The sequence below is a fragment of the Rhinolophus hipposideros genome (genome assembly GCF_964194185.1).
Source record: "Rhinolophus hipposideros genome assembly, chromosome: X".
NCBI lineage: Eukaryota > Metazoa > Chordata > Mammalia > Chiroptera > Rhinolophidae > Rhinolophus > Rhinolophus hipposideros.
In genome coordinates, this window is record NC_138046.1 from 102,800,354 (window position 1) to 102,826,811 (window position 26,458).

The 26,458-nt window shown below is 35.1% G+C and overlaps 1 protein-coding gene and 1 pseudogene across 2 annotated transcripts in view; one reads left to right on the forward strand and one right to left on the reverse strand.

Moving 5' to 3' along the window:
• DMD (dystrophin) overlaps positions 1-26,458 on the forward strand; it is a 2,022,175-nt gene that overhangs the window by 1,020,669 nt on the left and 975,048 nt on the right. The window lies entirely within an intron of this gene.
• On the reverse strand, positions 5,812-11,529 carry LOC308494460 (large ribosomal subunit protein uL11-like; annotated as a pseudogene). The gene is made up of 3 exons: positions 11,456-11,529; positions 6,927-7,084; positions 5,812-6,345 (listed from the first exon to the last, which is right to left on the reverse strand). The product of its transcript is annotated as a large ribosomal subunit protein uL11-like (transcript).

A 26,458-nucleotide genomic window follows, 5' to 3' on the forward strand; every position in this document is an offset into this window, starting at 1 on the left:
AGCCGAAACAGGAAGTTCAGACCGACTTTTTCTCTAGTGATAATCCTTCCAGGCTCATCTGGAGGGCTCCTAGCCAAATCATTCCCCCAAAAATCTCTGGGTTAAATATCTTCTCTGCCAAACGCACCTTCTTGGGTTTGATTCAAAGTGCTCTATAGGCAGCCTTCTGCTCTAATTTGGAAGAGTAACAATTAAGATATGGGTAGATCATAAACTGATAGATCTGGGGAACTGACCTAAGATTCACATGTCTTTTGGTATACTGGATTTGTGTAGAAGCTACTTAACGTCACTTGGAAGCATTTGAGGGGTTAAAAAAGCACACAAATGGCAGTAGTGGGATTTATTTATGAAGGATATTCTCAGACAAGTTACTCAAGGTATCCATTTATTGATGTGTTCATTTATGTTGTCAGAACTGAAAACCTTTTCCTCTACCCTCTTAAGTTGAATACTTAGAGGCCTGTGAATTAAACTGACAAAAGACATATTAGCAAGAGAAAAGACAAAATTTATTCATGTATGTATACAGGAGCGCACAGAACATGTAGTTCAAAGAAGCTGTTAGAATTTAGAGTTACAGACCATCTTAACAAGGGTAGTGGGTTATGGCTTCAAGGGATAATACATTGTGGGAAATGACTGAGGAATAGCTAGGAGAAGTGAATGGAAAGTAAGGTTTGTTTTAGTAAAGTCAGTTTATGTAATTTCTCATTTTGGTGCCAGCTTCTCATCTCTGAGAATGACAAGAGTCATTCTTCCCCACTGATATGGGATGCCTCCCTTAATGAGGGGTGTAGAGTAAGAATTCTGGGTGATGAGGGTAAGGGGGATCAACTATATGGTGATGGAAGGAGAGCTGACTCTGGGTGGTGAACACACAATGGGATTTATAGATGATGTAATACAGAATTGTACACCTGAAATCTATGTAAATTTACTAACAATTGTCACCCCAATAAATTTTTAAAAAAAAGAATTCTTTTGGAAGGCTCTGCTTTTAGGGGTGTGCAGAGAAAGCATCTTCTGCATCTGTTGATTCTCAAATGCCTTCAGCTCCATATGCTACACTAGTATAATATACATCCCTTCAATGTGTTTATTAATTCAATATATATTTACCAAGCATATGTTATATGCTGGGTACACAGGGGATACAAGGTTAAATGGAAGTTCCCTCATGGAACTTGCATTCTAGTAGAGAGCTAGATAATAAATAAGTGGAGTTTGTTTATTACATTTATTACATGCGTACACATAGGATTTCAGATAGTGACACATTCTGGAAAAAAAGCTGGTTTAGGGGATAGAAAATAATTTTGAAGGTGGACTAATTTAGACTGTGTGATCATACTTGGCTTCTTTGGGAGGCAGTATTTGAGAAGAAATGAGAGTTATTTAAAGCAGCAAGCCTGGTGAATATTTGGGTAAAACATCTTCCAGGCAGAGGAAACAGCAAGGGCAAGGGCACTAAGGTCAAAAGAGATTTGACTTATCCAATAAATATCATGGATCCCATTGTAAGGGGAGAATGGGGAGAGACTGAAGTAGGAGAGTGGGCAAGGGCCAGATTATGTAGGAACATGTAGTCCATGAGAAAGAACTTAATTCTTTCTCCTAGTTTCCTGGGACATCATTGGAGAATTTAGAGCAGGGGAATGAAGTGAGCCGATCTATTTTCTTCAAAGAGTTTTCTTGTTGCTGAGTAGAGATTAGACGGAAAAGTGACAGTAGTGATGAAGGGAGATGACTTTGGAAACCACCCTAATAGTCCACATGAAAGGTGGTGATGGTTTAGACTAGGATGGAATGGTGGGGTCAGAGAGAGCTTGAATTCAAGATACACTTCAAAGGCATAGATGACAGGATTTGATGTTCAGTGTGAGGAAATAAATTGAGAATGCTTTCTAGGTTCTTGGCTAGGGGAAATGGAGAAACGTGGAGGAGATACAGTAGGGAGTAGCAAGAGATGAAACCAAGAGTTATTTTGACCATATTTATTTTCAGGGACTCATTAGACTTCCAAGTGGAGATGCTGAGAAGGAAGTTGGATAGATGACTTTGAAGCTCAAGAGAGAAAATGGGACTGGAGATATTAATGTGAGAGTCATAGGCTTATAGATGTTTCTTTAAAGATATGGGGCTGAATGAGGTCTTCTAGGAAGAGAGCTTGGGAAAGGAGGTTAAGAACAGACCACACATTTCAGTGAGAGGAAGAGTAGAAGAAACATTCAAAGAAGACTAGGAAGCGATAGCTATGATACATAAGGAAAACCAGGTACATGTGATTCCCTGAAACCAGATGAAGAAAGCGCTTCAAGATGGAGGAAATGACAAGATAGAGGAAATGGCAGTGCCAAATGCTACTGAAAAATTCAATCACACAAACACAAAAGAATTGCCTTGTGGATTTAGCAACATGGGGCTCACAGTTGACTTGACCAAAGACATTTTCTTTGGAAGCATGCATCGAAACCTCTTTGTAGTGTGTTACAATGATAATGAGAGGTGAGGATGTAATGGCAGTCTGTCAGTCTGTCACTGTACAGATACTGTCATTTATACACTAATTAAACACGTGTCTTATATTTACCATGGTGTTTGTGTTGCAAATGGTACATGCTTGGTCTAGTGGGCAGGAATCAGAGAAGTCTAACACCCAGCTGCATAGAGAAGGTGGCGGATCATATCATCTGACAGTTCGAGTCGAAGCTTGCTAATATAGAGGAAGAAGAAGACCAGAAGTGAGGAAAACAGTTTGAGTAACCATGAAAGCACAAAAGAGCATGGTGTGTCCTGGAAATATCAAGAAATCCCACATCATTGGACACACAAGGAGAGTCATAAGGTGGATGCAGTGACAAGGTCAGAGTGAAACAACTTGGAGAAACTGGCAAGCCCTAGTAAATATATATATTCAGAGATCCATTTCAGAGGATTACATACCCATAGGATGGATAAGAGGAAAGAGAGACTAGCGATACAGAAAGTTATAATAATAACTCAGAGACATGCAAAAGCTGTAGAAATTGGATGTAAATTATCCAGGCCCCAAGGTTGAACAATTAAGCACATTTTCAATTGTTACGTCCATGATATTAGCAGATTTAATAAATGCAATGCCTATTGAGGCTAAAAATAAATAAAAACTTTGTACTTCTTATTCTCTGTTAAAGTGTTGTGGCTGAAAGCTAAAGCTGTTTCTTAGCTAAATAAAAATATGTGATCTGGATTAATTTCTGTTATAATTTAGCAACAGAATATTGGCATATATGCTTATACAATCAAAAAGAGAAGGTGGTCTCCATTTAATATCCACATTTTCAGCGAAAGTCAAGTGAGACAATACATTATTACAAGCAATAATAGTTGAATAGTAATAATTTAATGAAAAAAGGAATTGTTTTCTTTGGATTTAGTAAAGGAACATGTGTTGAAACATACGTCCGTGTAATAAAGTGATTTCTTTCTGATAGGTAAGAATGAGGGTACGGGGTTAAAGTTACAATGAGTGTCAGAGCTGTAACTATGATTACAAAATTAAAATTGGACTGAATAAATCCCCAGGGATTTCCTGGTGTTGCTTGTGAAATTGAGGAAGGTAAGGAAATACACAGAGATAAAGAACAACCATGGCTGTCAGCGGAGGCTGGCTCTCAGACCGTGTTCCCCTGAAAATAAGACCTAGCTGTACCATCAGCTCTAGTGCGTCTTTTGGAGCAAAAATTAATATAAGACAAGGTCTGATTTTACTATAATGTAAGACTGGGTCTTATATAATATAATGTAATGTAATATAATATAATACCGGGTCTTATTTTACTATAATGTAAGACTGGGTCTTATATAATATAATATAATGTAATATAATATAATATAATATATAATGTAATGTAAAATAATATAATATCGTATAATATAATATAATACAATATAATATAATACCTGGTCTTATTTTAATATAACGTAAGACCAGGTCTAATATAATAATGTAATATAATATAATATAATATAATTAATATAATGTAATATAATACCGGGTGTTATTTTACTATAAGACCGGGTATAATATAATATAATATAATATAATATAATATAATACCAGGTCTTATTTTACTATAATATAAGACCAAGTCTTATATAACATAGCATAACATAATATAACACTGGGTCTTATATTAATTTTTGCTCCAAAAGATGCATTAGAGCTGATTGTCTGGCTAGGTCTTATTTTCGGGGAAACACGGTAGTAGTATACTTCTGTGTTGTGGCTAGTTCCTCTGGTTTAGAAGCTACCAAGATGAGTCATCAGAGTCGTGTCATGTTCCATCCATCCCATGAACACAATAGATCCTAGAAAGCTACCTCCCATTCACTGTATTTCATTGCTTCTAAGAAGCATGTTTTTTTAAAAAAACATATGTATATCTCTCAATTTATTTAGGTATTATTAATTTTCCATAGCAACATTTTGTAGCTTTCAGTGTGCAGCTCTTGCATATGTTTTTTAAAAATTTTTAATTACAGTTGATGTTCATTGTTATTTTATATTAGTTTTAGGTGTACAGCATCCTGGTCAGACATTTATATAACTTATGAAGTGATCCCTCTGATTAGTCTAGTACCCCACCTGGCACTATACATAGTTATTACACATGTATGTGTTAAATATGTCCTAAGGGTTTCATTTTTGTTATTATGATCAGTACTGTTTATTTTATTTTTTTAAATTTTCATTGATGGTCCATAAAAATATAATTGATTTTATGTATTTACCTTGTAACCCACTGTGCTTTAAAACAATCCTGTGAAATAAAACATAATTACATATGTAGAAAATCCTAAGAAATCTACAGAAAAAACAAACATCTAGAACTAATAAATGAATTTAGAAGCATGTTGTTTTTAACATTTCTGAAAACAGCTACGTGCCATAGTTGCTGTTGTTGCATTTGTGGCTTCGTTATATTACCTGCACAGATGAAGTCTTGATCATAACTGTTCATGTTGTAGTCAGTTAAACAGTCAGTTATGACCATAAACAGACTATTTGGGTAGTTGAATTCTAGTCTTGACTCTATTAGTGACTCGCTAGGTTAACATAATTTACTTAACCAATCTGCCCTTGAAATTCCTGATCAGTAAAATTGCATGAGTTCCTCCTGCAATAATAGTAGGAGAAGTCTGTGAAACATATGAATACAATTGTTGACGTTATTTCCAGTGGGACATCAGGTATCCCACTTGCCACTGGGAGAGGGAGAGGAGAGCTTGACTGGAGGCTAGGATTTCCCAAGGGATTAATTGTCCAGCTGAGGAGAGCTCTGACAGACCATCCATCAGAAGTGTGATATGTAGCCCTCAGTGCAGAAAGTCAACAAAATAATATTCATCTTTTGGATCTGAATGTCAGTATGATGCAAACCTGTGTGTATCCTTCATCCTAATTGTCTTCTTTCTGAAAACTATAGCCCAGGCTTGATCATATTACTCCTCTATTTACAAATTTCTGATAGTAGTTCATTCTTCTAAAGTCCCTATTCCTAAGCATGGCATCCAAAATCCATTAAACTGTGTCTGTCCCCAACTACCATATCACATTTACCGTTAACACACCCTCTAACTGCACCGAACAGTTTCCTGCTACTCCTTGAGGACAGCAGACACTCTACTCCATTGTGCTATGCACAGGTTTCTTCTCCTCGCCCCTCCTCCCCTCCTCTTCTTCCCTCTCTCCCTCCTCCTCATCCTCCTTTCTTCTCCTCCTCCTCCTCTTCTTTCTTCTTTATTCTTCTTCTCGCCAAATGATCTTTAATGGAGATATTTTCCTTTGTGGTTCTTAACTATCGGACATGCCACTGCACCACTGTTGATGTCACCTATGATGTCATGAGGGTGGCAGCCCTCAACATTGCAGCCCACAGACTGGGCAGTCCCTGAGATCTCTTTATGGTTCCAGAGAGTTCTCTAGCTAAGGATCCATACCACATCTGTGGGGCAACGTTGACAATCTCATCAAAAGTGATGATTCCCTCCGTGTTCAATGTTTTCTTGCTTCTTTCTGTCTCTTGGTGGTTCTTTGAGGGCTTTGATGATCAGGGCAGCAGCAGAAGGTAACCACCTCAATCTGGGCCTGTCCTGAATCAGACCCTTCCATTCACCGGTTGCTTTGGCGATGTCATCACCAACTTTTTTGGAAACAGACCGAGGCAACAGAAGATGGCCCCCCTGGCAATCTTGGGGGGCCAGGGCAGACACGGCACCGACTTCCCCATAAGTATACGACTTTGATCTCATTGGGGTTGAACTTCAGCGGCTCGGTGGAGGTGGCTGGTCCACAGGTATCTACAATGTGATTACGTTTCTCTTCTCTAAATCACTCTTCTCAGACTAGCAGTATCAACATCATCTGGAAATTTGTTAGAACTATAGATGTTCAGGCCCCATCTCAGATCCAGTGGATCAGAAAGACTGAGAGAGGAGCCCAGAAGTCTGTATTTTAATAAGCCGTTCTCTAGGTGATTCGATGCACACTGAAGTTTGACAACCACTGGTCTAGAGCATTTTTGCATAGCTTTCTTCTAGCGATTATCAGATTGAATTACAGGGACAGAATCTCCTTGAAAGCCAAGGACATTTTTTTGCCACCTCTCTGTCTTCGGGACATAGTACGCTATTTGGCCCATAACTAAAGCTCAATAAATGCTTTTTGTGCCAGTAAATCAGTTAATTAAATATATCGTTCCTGCCCTTGAAGGATCTGAAATTTGTATGTAGGAGAAAAAATATAACCTTATAGATTAACAAGAAAATTATTTATTGCCATCGGTAATAAAATGCTACATTCTATAATAAATGCTAGATACTGTCAGTGGCAAAATTGGAGGAGGGTTTCAGATAAAAGAAAGATTGTTGGATTAAGTCACCTGGAGAAAGCTTTGCTGCAGACAGAGATGGGGGTTGAAAAGCAGAATCAACTGTTGTGAAGAGGTCTGAGTTGATGGAGGCACAGGTTTGAATGGAGAAGTACAAGCAGTAGTTAACACTGGATTCCAGACTGCACGGATGGGGCTTGATATGATAACTAAGGAGAAAGAACGTCTGGAATGGTAGCAAGCTCTGCATTGAGACAATACCCTCGGCTTATCCCAAGAAGAATATAGACCCAGGTAATTGGAGTATGACCCAACCGGAACCTGGCATAACACAAATAGTAAAGCAATACTAGGTAATCTATGTAGCTATCAGCTTGGCACAAAAAAATTTTTTGGTGGGAGCGTTAGTTTCTGTATGAACCCAAAGAAAGACATGGCTTATCTCTTTAACAGAATAGTTCGTTGTTCATTATTCTATAGTTGACTTACTAAAGATATTTTAGAAGTATTAGTTAGTATGCTTTACTCAACTCTAAGAAGCTATAGCTCTTTTAAATAGAATGTTTACAGGAACAGGCCCACTTGTCTTTGGGCAAAGACAAGAAGAAAAGATTAGAACATGTCTTTCTGCCCAGAGAGCCATAAAATATGTGGTAAGTTCCTGTCTTTAAAAGTGTAATTTTTCAGGGTGGCTGGTTAGCTCAGTTGGTTAGAATGTGATGTTCATAACACCAGGGTTGCCGGTTCGATCCCCACATGGGCCACTGTGAGCTGCGCCTTCCACAACTAGATTGAAGCAACTACTTGACTTGGAGCCGATGGGTCCTGGAAAAGCACACTTAAAGTAAATAAAAGTTAAAAAAATGTACTTTCTCCACCCCTCTGTATACATGTCCCAGGATTGTTAGAAAATGGTGCATGTGTGTGTGGAAGTGTTTCTTATTGGGCTGTTTGATGGATCTTTAAAGTATATTTGTTGGTTTGGTGTATATACTAGCTATCAATATGCTCAACATTATTTCTCATATAAACATGGAAAAAAGATTGTACAGTCTTGGCAATTTGGCCATCGTGTATGGAATGTCCTTTTTATATACTTCTGAATTTGAGTTTGCGTGATCTACCCTTGATTTGGGTTACTTCCGCTGGAATACTCAAGGAGATGCTCATTTTCTTTCTTCAGCATTCAACGTTGTACTGTTTGCTTCCTCTTTTCTTGCCATGAGTAATAGCAATTTTATAAATTCAGATCACTTTACAGAAATACAGAATTAAGCATTCTACGATCAAATTTACCCAAGAACCTGAAACAAAATTTTTAAAAGAAAAAAAAAAGTCCTTTTTGTGACTACACTGGAATTTTGCATGCAGCTTTATGCTTTTTCTCCTAGGGGAGTTAGCCACGTGGAACTGAAGCCATTAGTGAGTTCTTCAGTGGATAAATACTATTGCCTGGGAAAAGAGGCAGAAAATGTACTCACTCTAGAGATTAAAGGAAGAGAACAACACGGGTAGTTATGTTTCCCAAATATTGGTAGGGCCAAATATGTAGCTTTTGTGACATCAAAAACAACTGTCACATCTTGTTTGTATGACAACAGAATGAAAACAACCTCTGTTGGATTTAAGTAGGCAGTATGTCTCTCATTCTTTTTTAATGTGGGAACTAGTCGATTCCAGAATCAGCTTTAGCCCTAACTTTCCACACTTTGAGTTCTGGTTTTCCATTTGTGTTTTCATAGGAAACTTTTATGGGATAAATCTATGAAGATATTATTCTGCAACATGGTGTTCAGTTTGTCTCCCCAGAGAATGTCAGGATGACCTGAGGATGATATCAAATAGTTAAGCCTCAGCCAATCGGAGAAGAGCAAATGAAATTTGTATTAGCACAATGATTTTTAAAAATGTGTAAAGCTTATTACACATTGTGTAATAAGTTGTAATCTCAGAATGAATTAAACTGGATAAGACCTAAGTTGTAATATTGAAACAGTAGTAGCCATTGAAAAATAATTATTTTGAAGCATGGCCTTTTTCTTCATCTGATAAATATAACTGGTTAAATTTTGATGTTCTGGGTGTTATTTGAGTACATTGATCAGTAATTTGCCTTAATCAGCTCTCATTTAAATCACGGATACTGTAAGCAGTGTGTAAGAATTTATACTGGAAACATTAGAAATAAAATAATTAGGCAGAGCGGCAGGATTGTCAACATATAATAGGCAAGATGACTTTCTACAACTTGTTGAGTTAGGTGTCCCATGTATTCTGTAATTTTTCCTTTATGGCCCTTAACACAAAACCTTATCATTGTCTCCTGATATATCTCTATCACCCACTAGACTACAAACAGCAGGAGGTCAAGATTGGTGTCCATTTTATTCACCTCTCTACCCCCAGCATATTTACAGTGCCTGGCACGCATAAATGCTTAAAGTTAAAAAAAAAAGGAACAGGCATTTCTGTGAGGACTGCTTATCCATGTGACAGCAGAGAAATCAACTTTTCTCTCTAATTTTTTTTGAATTTTTTAATCTATAAAATGACTCTCTTCCAGCTCTAATATTCTGTGATTGGATAATTTCCACAATCACGTTTTCTTTCATAAATTTTGTATGACATTAGCTATTTTTATAACAGAGATTACCTTGCTCCAATTTCTTTCTCACCCTAGGAAATAAAAGCATCAGATGAATTTCCCATTTTCATAGGTTATTGCTACACGTCACTGTCGGATAACTCCATGATTAACCTTCATACTGCATATTCAACAAAAGTTTAGAGAAGAGATCATGTATCAGCACCCCTTGTCTGTGTAGACTTTTAGATAAAAAAGAAATACTTATCAAAGGGTGATACTGGCTGCAAAAATCTCTAAATGAAAAAACGTGTGTTGTAGCTGTTAATTTTTCTCAGGCTAATTGAGTTTAGAGAGGAAGAGGCCCAAAAACTGAGTAGAAGAGATCCAGGCTGAATTAGATAACATGAAACTTTAGCTAATATGTAAACACCACCTTTTCAGAATATGAAAATGATATTGGTTCATTAAGGACGTTTTTGAGGAATATAGGAAAACAAAGAGAAGAAATAAATCTCTCCTTTAATACCGTTTTCCTGAGAAAATCACTTTTAACATCTTAATACATTTCCATGTTGAAACATCCCCTAATAGTCTTTTTTTTCCTGTTATGCACATATAGATTTAACCTTCCTATTTTTATGAAAATGGGATACTGGCTGTTTTGTAAAATGTTTTCTTCAATTTACAACATGTGATCTTTTCTAATACGTTGCTTGTGTTCTAAAAAAATAAAAACCTCATGTTATCAAAAACTGTCCTAAAATAACTATCAGTGGAGAGAAAAGGTTAAGGATAGAGAGTTTCAGAGTATCAATATATAAAGTTATATTTCCTATAAGCATTTCCACTTTTTAAAATAACTGTGAGTGTATAATTATAAAGCCTATAGTAGAGATAAAAATCTAACCTTTGAATATAGCTTGCTTTTGTCCCATGGCAATGGCCTTCCTTCCTCTCCCTGTTATTCCATTAGTCTTATTAACCCATTTTTCTATAAATGACATCACTTTATTTCATTTATCAACTGTCATTAGGACAAGGCACTTTTTATGTTTTCTCTTTCAGGCTGTTTGTTTGTGTTCTGATTTTATAGGATCGTAACCAGTGGCAATTCAATTTTTGTAAATCCTGTTTCCTAATTAATTTATTGCATTCCACTTATGAGAATTTAGAGCACTTCAGCTGTAAGATAAATTCCTGCAGTACAAATACTCTTTTTTTGCGCTTCAGTTTCCTGCTTTCACATTTTTAATGACTGGATAATATTTTGTTGTATTTGTGTCATTATTTATTGAATCAGTCTTACCTTGTTGGACATATAGGTTGTTTTCAATTTTTTTTTCAATTATGAAAATGCAAAGCCAAGATCACTAACATGTTAAAAATCTAAAATAAAATAAAACAACAGAAAGTTAGCTACCCTCTTGCTTGGACCTCATGAGTTGCTATTGCCTTGTTTCTAGCCACACTTCATCTTTCATCATTGCAGCACACAATTTTTTGAGTTGCAGATGTGGGGGGTGGGTGTCCATTTTTCCTCCAAGGCAAGTCATATGAGCATTGAGTATCATCTGGATTAGCTATTACTTCTAATGTTACAGGGCATCCAACCTGGTCAGTCTTGTTTCTGGAATTTGAAAGGGCTCTGGACATCCTCCATTCTCATGATACTGTTGCTAGTTTACACCTACTATTAGTGCTTTTGTAATTTGTCATTACTTTCTGTGATGGTCAATTTTATGCATCAACTTGACTGGGCCAGAGAGTGCCCAGATATTTGGTCAACCGTTTTTCTGAGTGTGTCTGTGAGGGTGTTTCTGGATGAGGTTAACACTTGAATATGTAATAAAGCATATTACCATCCCTAATGTGGGTGGGTCTCATCCAATAATTTGGAGGCCTGAATAGAACAAAACAGCTGACCCTTCCCTAAGTTTGGGAGAATTCCTTCTGCCTGGATTTTTGTCAAACTGGGATGTTGGTGTTTTCTTGCCTTTGAAATTGAACTGAAATATCAGCTTGTCCTGCGTCTCGAGCTTGCCAGCCTTGAGGCTGGAAGCACACCATCGACTCTCTTGAGTCTCCAACTTCCTGACTCACCCTCCAGATCTTGGGACTTGTCAGCCTTTATAATTGCATGGGCCAATTCCTTATAATAAATCTATTTTTATCCTACTGGTTATGTTCCTCTAAAGAACCCTGACTAATACACTGCTTATAGCCCTTTTTGCTACCTTAGAGATCTCCAAAGCCAAGGGCATAACCTTACATTCCTGGTGATACCAGCTCTTTTTGCTAATCTTTAATGATCACATACTACTTAGGTCACCTATAAATAATTTTGTTCATAAATCTTTATAGTCCCATCCACTGAGGAACATGGAGCCTATCTCTTTGGGATCAGACCAGAAGTCATTTAAATGAAATAGTCAGTGCCTCATCAAATACATTTTTCTTTCACCTCACATCAATGTCCCCAAATGGGATTTGTACCGTGAAAACTTTAGTTTCAGTTGATTTTCCTGCCTTCTCAAGCATCTCTGCACAGTTGGGGAAAAATCCCTCCTTCCTTTGCCTAAGCAGGTCCATTTTGGTGAAAAGGTAAATGTAAGATTTGGTACAAAGGGAAAGGTATCAGCTTTGCCTAGATCCTGAGGAAATATTTCCCTCTACTTTATGATATTTTTACCAGCCATTTGATGACATTACTCAAGTGGAAGTTTTGAAGTGAAGAGTCGGAACAAAAAGAAATCCCCAGAATATGAGAAAGTATGGTGGGGGGAAAAATGCAGAGAAGTGACTGAGATTAAATGAAGCAAAATCTAACTGGAGACCCTGATATAATTTTGAGCCCTGGCTCGCTCGCGCTCTCTCTCTCTCTCTCTCTCTCTCTCTCTCTCTCTCTCTCTCTCCACAGAGGGCAGAACATGACTTGTTACATGGGCATAAAAATAAGTCTCTTGAGGGAAATGCAGGTATAAACAAAAGCTGAAAAGTATTCTCATGTAAACACCCTGTCCTTTAGATGAGGAAACTGAGACACAGAAAGGTCAAATAATAACCCCTACTGTTTCATCTTGAAAATCCCATTCAGATATTTTAATAACCTGCTACAAAAAGTTAGAGAAATAATTATTTTTTCCTTCTAATCCATCATCTTGGACCTCTGTTGAGAAATCATTAATTTTAAACTTTGATCTTAACAACATCATCTATGCTTTTCCTGATTATGCTTCTATCCTTTCCTTGACTTGAGCACATTAAAGACTATGGAATTATGTTTATAGATAGAAGTTCACTTTGCATCTACCTTCTGGCATCTATTGACTCTAATAAAAGAATTTGTAAATTATTTTATTTTAAAAATATTCTTAAAATTGACATTTTAAGGAAAATGTCATGTAAGTACTACAGCATATACATATACCTTTTTACACTCTTCTTTATTAAATTTAATATTTTCTAGGTAGAACAATCAGGTGAACAAGAAACTCTTGGTTAGATCTATTAGACAGCATAACTATGTATTCATCATTAATTTAAGATGAAAATACATTTTAAATAATTTTACTTTAGCGTGTGTGATGTTTTCAGCTTTTAAACAGTCAACGTTTAATCATCGCTGAAATTTGCCAGATAAAATTATGAAAGCCTTCAATGATTAACGTTATTTTTGGGCAAAAAAGTCACTTTGCCACAGAACTTACATTTTTCTCTTATGAATTCAGTGTGATACAGAATATTCATTACAGTGAAGAGGAAACATAATAGAGTCTAGCTTACTTCCATGAAAATGCTATTCAGTGAATTTCTGCTTTGACACTGAACTGACCTTGTAATTAATGCTGTACACTATCCTTTCATTATATGCTGGATTATAAAATATAACTTATTGGCAGCATAAAGGCACAAAGTTCTGAATGCAACTTAGGACCATGAAAAAGGATTTGGCTTTGAGTGACAACTACATTTGAATAGATAGGGTTAGTGTTATGTTATGAAACGTGAATAATGAAGCATTTTCAACTCAAGCTTTTGGTTAAATCATTAATATGCATGTTTTAAAAGAAAGTCTGCATCTGTCAGGGGACCAGTAAGATGCGTCTGAATGCAAATATTTGTATTGTGTGAAGTAATTAAAATGAAAACTAGTTTTCTGCATTCTTACAGTTTTAAAAAAAATTAATTCACTTAAAGTGTCACAAATAGGCTTATTAATTTTAAGCTATATGTGTTACAGTTTTGTTCAGGCTCTTAACATAAGCCCTCTTAGAGTGATTCTGTTTAAATGTTGAATTTTCTTTTGCGTGTGGGTGGCTATATTCCAGTAAAACTTTATTTATGAACTCTGCAATATGAATTTCATGGAATTTCACATCGTGAAATACTCTCTTTTGATCCCCCCGCAACCATTTAAAACTATTCTTAGCTTGCAGACCATAGGACAATGGCATGGATCTGACCTGAGGACTGTAGTTTGCAGACCCCGGTTGAATTGTCATTACGTAATGCTGCTTACCATTTATTCAGGGCTTATGGTATACAACTATACTGCACTGAGACTTGGCATATAGTATATCATTTAATCTTAAAATTCTCAGCTGAGATAGTTGTGTTTACAGTTTGAATGCAGTCTCTCTGATTTGAACCAGGCCGATGTTGGGTTGTGCTGATGAGAGGCAGACACTGTAGTACCCAGGGCTGTGAATAAGGGACTAGACATTTTGAGATGTATGAACAGTCCCTACCAACTCTCCAGGACATTCCAATAGGTGAAAACGCTGTTTATAGTTAAATGCACCTAAAACCTAAATCCATTTTGCATATTAAGTCAAGGTGGGTTTTGTACAAAGTGGGTGTTTTGTTTGGCTTTTTTTGAGAGAGAGGATATGCACAGTTTTCACAGTTGCTCAATTTTTCAGTGATGAAGTGACAGCGTTCAGAATTTTGCTAGGAGCTATTTCCCATGTCGGAAAACTAGCTCTTGGATAGCGGTGCCACTCCTGGCACTTGAGAATTCCACACAAATCATCTGCATTCCGTTGGTTTTCGGAAATGTCCGCATTCAGGGGGATTCTACAGAAAGGCGCAAGTGTCAGACTCCTTCAACAAGTCTCCTAGTGTGGTCATGCAAACACACATTCAAAAGTACTTTCAAATTAAACAAATGTGGTATTATACTTTATTTCTCCCTTACATTATAGTGACAGATTCAGCAAACTGGGTTATGGGATCTACTCATTGCATTTCAGATTAGTAAATGTGGGTGTTACCAGATATCTGTCCTGAAGCGGTAGACATTGGGTCTTACACAGTTCAGAAAAACAGCTCTAAGTCCTATGTGCTTTTAGGATTGGAGGACACAGACAAATTTGTCTCCCAGTCCAGTCTGTTCCTTAGCTATATATTTGATGTTGGGCAAGTTGCTTTACCTCTCCAGGTTTTAGTTTCTTCATCTGCAAGATGAAGCTATTAAAAGTGCCTTTATCATGGGGGTAGTGTGGAGGTAATAAAGCACCTATCCTGATTACAGCAAATAAAATGATCGATAAGTGTTACTTAGGAAAAGTATGTTGCTTTACGTCCTCAATAGATTCAAACCATATTTTCCACATCAAAGAATACGTAGTACAACAAGTGCTGGCGAGGATGTAGAGAAAAGGGAACCTTTGTCCCCTGTTGGTGGGATTGCAGATTAGTGCAGCCACTATGGAAAACAGCATGGATGTCCCTCAAAAATTAAAAATAGAGCTACCCACATGAACCAGCAATTCCACTTCTGGGTATTTATATGAAGAAATTCAAAACTAACTCGAAAAGATATATGCACCTCTATGTTCATTACAGCACTATTCACAATAGCCAAGATATGGAAACAACCTAAGTGCCTATCAATAGATGACTGGGTAAAGAAGCTGTGGTACATTTATACAATGGAGTATTACTCTGTCATATAAAAGAATAATATCTTATCATTTGTGACAACATGGATTGACCTAAAGGATATTATGCTAAGTGAAATAAGTCAGACTGAGAAAGACAAATACCATATGATCTCACTTATACTATGTGGAATCTAAAGAACAAAATAAATGAATAAACAAAACAGAAACAGACTCAGATACAGGGAACAAACTAATGGTTACCAGATGGGAGGAGCAATGGGAGGCAGGGTGAAAAAGATGAAGGGATTAAGAAATATAAATTGATAGTTACAAAATTGTCACAGGGATTTAAAGTACAGCATAGGGAATATAGTCGATAATATTGTAATAACTATGTATAGTACCAGGTGGGTGCTAAACTAATCATAAATTATATAAATATCTAACCACTATGCTGTACACCTGAAAATAAGAATGTCAACAGTAATTGCAAAAAAAAAAAGTATGTATTAAGTTGGTGCAAAAGTAATTGTGGTTTTTGCAATTATTTTTAACTTTTTAAATCACAATTACTTTTGCACCAACCTAATAGTACAAAAATCATGTCTAAATTAACAGACCTGCTGTAGACCAATGAACATTATTAATGTCTCCTCCCATTCTGCTAAACTGGTCTCTGGCATAGTCTCCTCAGTCGTTGTTCACCCCACGCTACCCCCAAACTCTGAGAAGAGTGCTGCATGGCCAGTTTTGCCATAATTGCTCTCCAGTGATGAAAACACAAAATACTGGGACCTAGAAACGCGTTTCTCCACTTTGCAGTGTTGATGTACAGAGGGTGCCAAAAAAATGTATACCCATTTTAAGAAAAGAAAGAAAAAACTGTATTAAAACTGTAATACTCAGTATATACTGATGACAAAAGATGAATACAAGTCATATTTGACATCTGCAATTACAAGAGGTGCTCAATGTGGTTACTGTCAGCATCTAGACATTTCTGATTACGGCGAACATTATTTGGTAGACTTCTGTGGTGAGCATGTAAACTGTTCCAACACCACAGCAGAAGAAGCAGGACTTATTACCATGGGAGGCCTCCTGGATTTTCCCTTGTGCACATCACACATAGTAGTACCATGCGTCTCAAACTTATCACGAATGTGTGCAATTGTTAGATGTGTTAGTTTCTGTTGCATAGTCTCGCCTCCATTGTCGTTGAACTTCCACAACGCTCTCGAATTTCAAATACCACTTCAAAATGGTCTTGTGCTCCTCGAACGACAACTGTGCTTCCGCCATTTTCTTTGACTGTCCTGCCTGTCACATGGTGACGCTAGCATTCATTTGATTAACGCCATCTTATGAGCAAACACCGTACTACACATTGCTACCGTAATTCAATTCAACTTCGAAAAGTAATACATAGATAACATCTCTTAAAATATGTATGCATATTTTTGGTATCCCCGGTATATAATTTTCTTATAATGTGTGTCTGAAGCCAATCTAAGTCAGGAGCAGTGGTTGCTTCAGAAATATGTTTGAAAAATTGTGTTTGTTTTATTTAAGCAAAACAATTTGTTAAGATTGCGTTTTATTTTTTGAAGCAAAATATTTATAAACAGTAGTCATTAGAGGCACTTCACAATGCAGTGATCAATCATTAGAACCTCAGAAATTGTTTTATAGAGCTTCACATTTTAATGGAAATGTGATCAGAAGGAGTGTAAGGCATACCTTCAAGAGAGGCACTTATGTGCTTTTGTTTTCAGCTAATTTATAGAGTCATCATAAAAAGAAAGATTCCTCTCAGTAAAAATCTTCATGGTGGATTACCACTTGATATGTAATCTCTTCTCTTATTCTATTTCATATCCACATTTATTCAAGTGCTAATTAATGTGAGCTATGAAACACTTTATTCCTGCATTACAGTTCTCGCAATTACTGCCGTTGATTATTTCTCGTTTATTAGCATCTATACACACACACACACCTATATATGATAGTGATTTTTTAAAAAAGCACTGTACATAGTACTTCTTAATAATTTGAATACTGTAAAGGAAATTACTGGATATGTCTAACAAGATAAGCCTTATGCAGTGTTGTCTCAAAACACCAGTACTGCTATAGAGAAGTGGTACCAGGTTCAAAAGTAATCGCCAAAGGTAACCTAAATTCAGTTTAGTTGGGCTAAAAATAGTTTCTCTAAATTATATGTTCCATCACTTTGAGATCAATTTATACCAGGTGATAAAGTGCTTTTGGAAGCTATCAGTGATAAATCATGTGTTTAAGAACCCCAATATTTTTCCAAGATAATTTAAGACATTTACATTTCTGACTAAAATAAGAAATTTCAGTCTTATAAATCTGAAAATAACTTAGCTTTTCATAAAAATCTAAGCAGTTGCTCAATGCATAGGAAGTTTTGTATAAGTAAAAACTTTTTTTTTAGCATCAGAAGTTTCCTTTTATTGGAACACTTTTGCAATTTTGGAGGTCATATATATATATATATATTAAATTTTTTATTAAATTTATTGGGATGACATTGGTTAGTAAAATTATATTTTACATATTTTACAAGTGTACATGTCTGTAATACATCATCTGTTTATTGTATTGTGTATTCAACACCCAGAGTCAGTTTTGCTTTCATCATTATATATTTGACTTCTTTTACCCTCTTCTACCACCCCCCACCCCTTTACCCTCTAAAAACCACTAAACTGTTGTCTGTGTCTGTGAGTTTTTGTTTCTTTGTCTTGTTCATTTGTTGCTTTCAGTTTTATATCCCACATATAAGTGAAGTCATATGCTTCTCAATTTTTTCTGTCTGACTTATTTCACTTAGCATGATAATTTCAGGATCCATCCATCTCGTCACAAATGGCAGTATTTCATCTTACGACAGAGGAGTATTCCATTGTGTATATGTACCACATCATCTTTATTCAATCATCTATCTGGACACTGTGTACATGTCTTGGCCACTGTAGATAAAGCTGCAATGAACATAGGAGGACATGTATCTTTTTGGACAAACGTTTTTAGATGTTTTGGGTAGATACCCAGGAGAGGGATGGCTGGATCATATGGTAGTTCTGTTCTTAATTTTTTGAGGAACATCCGTACTGTTTTCGATAGTGGCTGTAAGAATTGGGATTGAAGAATTTAAATTGTCGTTTTTTGCAGAAGACATGATGCCTTATATGGAAAACCCTGGAGACTCCATCAAAAAATATTAGAAACAATAAACAGATAACAGTAAAGTTGCAGGATACAAAATCTATGTACAAAAATCTATTGCGTTCCTATATATTAACAATGAACTTTCAGAAACAGAAATGAAAAAACAATTCTCTTTGCAATTGCAACAAAAAGAATAAAATACCTTGAAATAAACTTAACAAAGGATGTGAAGGACCTATACCCTGAAAACGATAAGACATTATTAAAAGAAATTGAAGAAGACACAGAGAAATAGAAAGATATTCCGTGTTCATGGATTGGAAAAATCAATGTAGTTAAAATGGCCATATTGCCAAAAGCAATAGACAAATTTAATACAATCCCCATCAACATGCCAATGGCATTTTTTAAAGAAATAGAACAAAAAGAAAAATTGTCAGATTTGTGTGGAATCACAAGCAAACACACTATAAAAAACAGCAACAACAAAAAACAGACACATAGACCAATGGAATAGAATTGAGAACCCAGAAATAAACACACATCTATATGGACTGATAACTTTTGACAAAGGAGCCAAAAACATACAATGGAGAAAAGAAAACCGCTTCAATACCGAAAATGGTGGTGGGAAATTTGGAAAGCACATTCAAAAGAATGAAACTAGACTGCTATCTGTTGACATTCACCAAAATTAACTCAAAGTGGATCAAAACCCTAAACATAAGACCTGAAGCAATAAAGTGCATAGAAGAAAACATAGGTACTGAACATATGGATCTTGGGTTCAAAGAGCATTTTATGAATTTTATTTCAAAGGCAGGGGAATTAAAAGCAAAAAGAAATGAATGGGACTATACCAAACTGATTTTTATTTCTGTTAATGTCTTATCAGTTCCAAAGGAAATAGAGTTTTTTCTTTCTTATCCTAAAAGGGGTACATACTGTTTCACATCAAATTGCTCATTTAAATAAATATGGATAAAGTATGCATCTAAATTTTAACTTTTTGTCATGTTCCATTTCATAGGTAGCCTATGGTTCTATTTATTACTTTAAAATATTAGAGATATAATATTTATTTATTCTAAAGTAGACTAAACTATGTTATACAATAGAATTTCAATGTATTGTTTTTTAAAAATGTATGTATGCATTTAAATGTATGGCTTTTAATGACAAGGGCATTTAAAATTTTCCTGTTTGCCCTTCTTTCATCTGATTTTTGAATGAGTTAGGAACAATGCACAATGCTAGTATAAACTTAATTTACTAAACAGAAACAAAATCATCCTATTATTCATTCTACACACTATGTGCCAATAAAATCTTATACTTTGAAATAGTTATAATAAAAATATTGTATGAAAGCAATGTTTTCACTATTATATCTGTAAAAGTGTTAATTTCTCACTATAGGGATGAAATTTCAGCTTAGTAAAAATAGCTTTAAATGTATAATTCCATATGGATAGAATCTTGTAATAGATATTTTCAGTAATAGGAAAATTGGAAATTTTTAGAAAAAATAATGTGATAAATATTAATTACATACTGGGTTCAGCGTTTATGTAAAGTTCTGGTAACCGATTTCAAGGGGCGGGGGGAACAGTAACAATAGCAATGATGAAGATGAGAAGAAGAATAACAGTGAGCATAAATTGAGGTCGTATTATGTTTTTTCCCTGTGCTGAGATTCCTTTTCCATTTATGAGGTTTGCAGTCTTCCTCATAGCAACCTGTCCAACCTGAGGTGTAGAGAGCTTAAGTAATTTTGCCAATGCCACATACCCATTGAGTATTAAAACCTAGATTTTAATTCTAGCCTGCCTGGCATCAGTATGGTCTTTGAATGACCAATATATGCCTCTCCAATATAAAACTCAAAATCTAGGTGAAAAGAAGGAAGAAAAAAACAAGAGAAAATGTTGTACAATATAATATGGCAAAATATGAAACTATGTGAACACTTTATATACAATGTCTTTATATCTTTACTGTAGAAAAAACTCTGATATAAGCATTTTACATGATTCATTGAGAAAAAAGTGTTAATTACTTTATCTGTGGTGAGGTGTGTATATGTTTGATAAACTCTGGCAACCAAGCTTCAAGTTGCAGCAATAGGTACAGAAAACTAAATATTTGCCTCTAGAAACTTAAAAAATAAAGACAAATGGATGGACAGAAACATGGAACTGGGTATAACGTAAAGTCCTACTAAAGCAATTGATGACATTGATTATTACTCAAGGCAAAAGGAGCGTGGTGAAGGGAAACATAAAGTTAAAAACAGATCTCTTAGAAGGAGATGGTAGCGGGAGGAAAGCAAAGATGGTTCCAAGCTCCTGAAAGGCAGGACTTGAACACACAGCACAGAAGGGCTAAGCCTTCAAAGAATGCACAAGAGGTAAGCAATTTCAGTTGAGGAAAGAGGAGGTGAAGAAAAACCCTCCAAAGAAAACATGAAAAATATTTTACTAAGCAAATCGACAGATAGCAAAAGATATACAGGTGTGATCAAACAATACAGTGAATGTTTAAAAGAAAATGTGTTACAGTAAAAGACACATTGCTATTTATCCCCCTCAAAATAACCCCCCTCACTTCAAACACACTTATCTCATCATTCTTGCCACTTTCTGAAACAGTTCTGGAAGTCCTCTTTTGTGTCTTTTTTTTTTTTCAGTTTCAGGTGTACACAACAATGTAATAATTAGGCATTTATCATTTATATCCTTTGCAAAGTAATAACCCCCATCCACTACCCCTCTGACATTGCACACAGCCATTACATTTCCACTGTCTCTATTCCTAATGCTGTACTCCACTTCTTGTAAATATATATACATATATATATATATATATATATATATATATATATATGTAAAATTATAGTTGACATTCATTATTGTTCAGCTTCAGCTTCAGGTGTGCAGTGCAGTGATCTTTACTTCATCCGCAATCATGACAACACTCCATGTCACACATCACTTCTGGTAAGGCAACTTCTGTCAAATAAAAACATTGCGGTGTGACCTCATCCACCTTATTCACCGGATCTGGCACCATGCGACTTGTCACTCTTTCCCAAAGTCAAAATGATTTAGGGCATTGAGGCAGCCATGACAGCACAACTAAAGACACTCACAAAAGGATCCTTCCAGAACTGTTGCAGAAAGTGGCAGGAACAATGGGATAAGTGTGTTCAAAATGAGAGGGAGTGTTTTGAAGGGATTAATAGCAATGTGTCTTTTATTGTAATATTTTTTTAATTTAAACATTCACTGTATTGTTTGATCACACCTTGTATACCATGCTATATTTTCTCATTGCAGCAGAAGACAAACTGGGTTTATTTATGCTAAAAAGCATAAATCTAAAAAGCAATTATAGAGGAAGAAGCAATGAAAATATGTGTTAATACAGCAAAGATGACCCCAAGGTTTTAAGCTTCTTTGTGAGATAAATATATTTACATTCTCTTTAGTAGCCAAGGAAGGATATCTTGGAAAATATCAGACAGTGATTTTGTCTTTTTCAATACTCCTTTGAAAAAACAGTAGCCTATCTGATGGAAGATTTTCAATTAAATGAGAAAGTTAGGTAATCTTATAAATAACTATATGTCCCAGGTAATGTATATATACCTTGTGTAGTTTTCAAAACATGTCTTTAAGAGCAGTTTCTCCTGGAGGGAGTATTTTAAAGATGTGATTTATTTTCCTTTCTTACTTCTCAGTTCCAGGATGAAATTAACTCACAAATTTGGTTAGAAATAGGTCCTAGAGAGAAGTAAATACATTGAATTCAGAAGTAACATACAATTAGATCATATTTAGTTATGCATGAGGTCATACAGTGATAAAACATGGATAAACTGAAATCGTTCATTAGCCAACTTAGGTTCTTTTATGCAAATCCTAGGGAAAAGGGGCTCATTGTAGGACACATTCTCAATGGCAATTTATTCCTAAAAGCCATTTTCATAGGATACACTACAGGCCACAGACGTGCCTCACAAATTCAAAGGTCTAAACCTTCTACATGTACAGTAATATACTCAGAGGATAATTGTAAAGATGATGATTCTGGAACTTTTTAATGGCCCCAATCATTAGCAGAGATTAAAATCATACTCAACATTCTATATTTACCAAAGCAATAAAGTGGACTAATCTATTTTAAAGGGATTTTAAAATGCAGACATGAAACAAACAAAATGATTTTGATTTAAACCTCATAAAAAACATAAGTTAAATTAATTAAATGATTCTGTTTTATGGTTGTTCTGATTGAAGTGATTATATTTAGCCCAGGGAGAATAGGAGAAGGTGAAGTATGGGTATGGCATTGGATTTACTAAACGGATTATATTGTTTGGTTTAACAAACTGTATTAAGGAACTGGTATGTGCCAAATATTGTGCTAGGAGCAAATGATGCTCAAGTTATGTGGTGAATACTTTCCATGTGGTCAAGAGAGAACATGAATAGATCTAGAATTAATTAGAAAACTCAGTGTTTTTCAATATAGACACTTGACCACTTGAAAATGTTCTGAGTTAAACAAGATAATTTATGAACACTGGATTATTAGTGAGGCAGAATAGCCATTTCCTCAGTATGGTAGCTGGAATAAAACAGGTAATTTTGATCATCTGTTCTTTCATTATAAAAGTAGAAAATCTAAGGTAAAACAAACGAATATTTTTTCCCTATAATGGACTGACATTTGCAATATAGTTAACTTTGTTTTTTTTTTCAGTAATTACGCTTTATTGTTTCCTTAGAAAACCATTATACACACATACACAAAACCTTTAGATTTTTTTCCTTAAAGATCATATTATCTGAATAGATAATGTGTTTTTTAAATTTATAATTGTGTTCTTTGAGTATTTTTCCTCTTAGTCTGACTTCCATGAAACCACTTGCTAGCAGTATGAGGAAGAGGTAGAAAGCCTGAATCCTGAGTGACCTTTATATTGATTTCATTGGTTAATAATAAGGTAGTGAAAATAAGACATGACCCATCTTGTATATAGGTATAAGACAGATGTTGAAACCTCAGCTCCAGCACTTCCTAGTTGAGATTTATTTTAAAAATTTTTGTTTTCTGAACTGTGAAGTGTATCAAATGCCTACCTCACAGTCTTTGTTAACATGATGAAATGGTATGATACAGAAAACAATTTGTACATTGTGAAGTGCTAGGTCAATATTAGGAATTTATTTATAGTATTTCAATATAAATTACATATATAATATTTATATATGTGATATATATATATATACATATATATATATATATTTCTCTTTCATTTTAAACTTAGAGTTCATTCATTGTTTAAATAAGTCATTTTGTATTTCTGGTCCCATTATGGAGGTATCTAATTGTCCTTAGGATATTAAAGTTTGATCTTTATAAATATTCATTAGTAGAAGTTAAATGATTATTTCTAAGTAGACTGTATTTGAATACTTGTTTGTTTTTTGAGAATTTTTTTTGCTATTAAAGCCATCCAAACTCAATTCCATTAAAGCTGTCAGTACTTTAGCAGATTTCTAAACAGTAATGGTTGACTATATTAGAAATTTGCAAATATATATTATGAATAGCATCTGGAGACCAGGGGAGGGTGGGTCATCTGGACGCCTGCTAAAGTCTTGGAAAAGTCTGTTTGTCTTAATGATGGCTGACTGGCTTATGCTATAGATGTACAGTTTTGCTTTAAGTGGTTTAATGAAGTGCCTAATAACCCTTCTGGTAAAGGTCACTGGGACTGAACTAACTTGAACTTCGCCTATCCAAGGAAACAGCTATAACTTGCTTTTTCTTTTCTAACGTGTTAACAGTCTTTAGTCTATGTTATGCTCAGGCCATTAACTGTTAATAAAGTATTTGAAAGGGATACTTTTACTATATTGAATAGAGCTCTTGGAACGTTCTTTAATATTTATGATAGCTTTCCACTGTTGTGTCTCCTAACCATGGCCACCCACATTTTTCTTTTTAATAATAATTATTGAATTATCCAAATTAATAACAAATATTTCCTTCCTGCTAGAAACTTGGAAATTGTTATGGAAAGCATTGAACGTAATTTAGTGGAGTTTTAATTTTGGAGCTAGGTCAAAGCAACACAGAGTATATTTTAGCGCAGAGGATCTGCTGTTAGAGATCTGAGTTCGAATCCTGCTCTACCACTTATTAACTGTGACATTGGGCATGTTACATTTTTGAATCTTTGGATTCTCCATTTGTAAAATAATTAAATGATTAAATTGGAGACTGCATGTGAAGCATTCAGCATATAGTTAGAGGATGTATTATTTTTTAAAAAATTGATTATATATGATACATGTCAGAGGTCATGTCATTTACTTGAGACCCAAAAATGAATAATATATGATCCCTGAGTTTAAGAAAGTTATAACCTAGCATAGCACACAGGCATGTAAACTGCTAGTCATTTTGCCAGGCACATACTACAGTCATGTGCCGCATAACTATATTTCGGTCAATGATGGACCATATATATGACAGTGTCCCATATGATTATAACAGAGTTGAAAAACTCCTTTGGCCTACTGACATGGTATCACAATGCATTACTCACCTGTTTGTGGTGATGCTCGTGTGAACAAACCTACTGTGCTGCCAGTCGTATAAAAGTATCACACATACAGTTATATACAGGACATAATACTTGATAATAATCAAGTATTTACTATACCAATTATCATTATTTTAGTGTGTGCTTTTTATATTTATTTTTTTTAAAGCATGCCGTGTTTTGCTGGCAGCAGCCTCATATATCTTGTGTTTACCATGTTTCTGTTTATATAATTTTCTCTTGTGCCTGATTTATTCTCATGTGGTTCTGTACAGTAACATATTGTAAAGGCTTGTGGCCTTGGGACAATAAGCTATACCGTATAGTATAGGTGTGTAGTAGGCTATATCATCCAGGTTTGTGTAAATACACTCTATGTTTGCACAACAAACAAAGCATCTAACAACTGCGCTTCTCAGAACATATCCCTTTTGTTAAGTGGCGTATGGCTTTTATGTACTTAATAAGTGCTTAATATATGCTCACAGCCATGTAAAACTATTTCTTGATTGTTCCCTGCATCTCAGGATAACACTCTGCACACTGATAGAGTGTTTCCCTTTAAGAAGGTCCTACACTAGTGAATATTGTGTATTTCTTAATACTGTTGAAGGAAGATCAATCTAAAATAAACTGTAATAAATATTTCTTCCTATTTGCCTTATCTTTTATTTGTATATTAAGATTTCATAAAAAGTAATTAAACATTTTGATGGTTAACAAAATTATATATTTACTATAAATCTTGTAAATAAAGAAATACACATATGCAGCAATGATTATCTTGGCAAATTCTTCAATTTTGCAGTATTTTGAAATTCTTCAAAACTCCAGTATATGTGTATATACGAGTACAGTTCAGACATAGTATATTCACAAATGTTGTATTTATTATCACCACTAATTTCTGTGCCCTTTCAAGAACCATTTATAAGTTGCTGTGAAACTATTAAAAGTATGATTGGCCATAGTCACTACTAACCACTTCAATATGGCGGAGTACATAAAGATTCTTTAAGCTGTTAAAAAACTCTGAGGCTTTTTTTTTTTTACCTGCTAACAATCAGTGAGACTCCTGAAATTGTTTCCTAAGAGAGTAAATATTACAATTTGTAAGGCAGGATTATCATCATCAGTTGTAATTATGTAGCATTATGGTAATGAGCACAAAACCATGTGGTTCCTTTTTCATATTTCTTAAAATAAATTCTTCACAACCTCAGTGATATCTCCAATAAATGTAGATACATTGTTTTTAAAAGGAAGGTTGAAATGACGTTTCAGTCCAGTT